Here is a 273-nt window from a genome sequence, read left to right on the forward strand (position 1 = left end):
CCATATAATAATATGACCATATAACGACAGAGATTCAACACACCACCGCAAAAGAGAAATGACAAAAGCATTTGTCTCGCAGTGAACAGAGAAAATACAAGTAGGTGATAATGATGTTTTCCGCCAACCTTTTCATCATTTTCTCGTTTCCTCTTCGGCGCGTCATGCCCGCGTTCTCTTCGCCATGCAGTAATAAGAGCAAGTTGGCGACTGCGCTCAATTAGAACTTCATGAGCACAAACAGACGTCTCCATGGGCTATTTTGAGGAGAGA

Source organism: Penaeus monodon, chromosome 19, assembly GCF_015228065.2.
Source record: "Penaeus monodon isolate SGIC_2016 chromosome 19, NSTDA_Pmon_1, whole genome shotgun sequence".
NCBI classification, from domain to species: Eukaryota; Metazoa; Arthropoda; class Malacostraca; order Decapoda; family Penaeidae; genus Penaeus; species Penaeus monodon.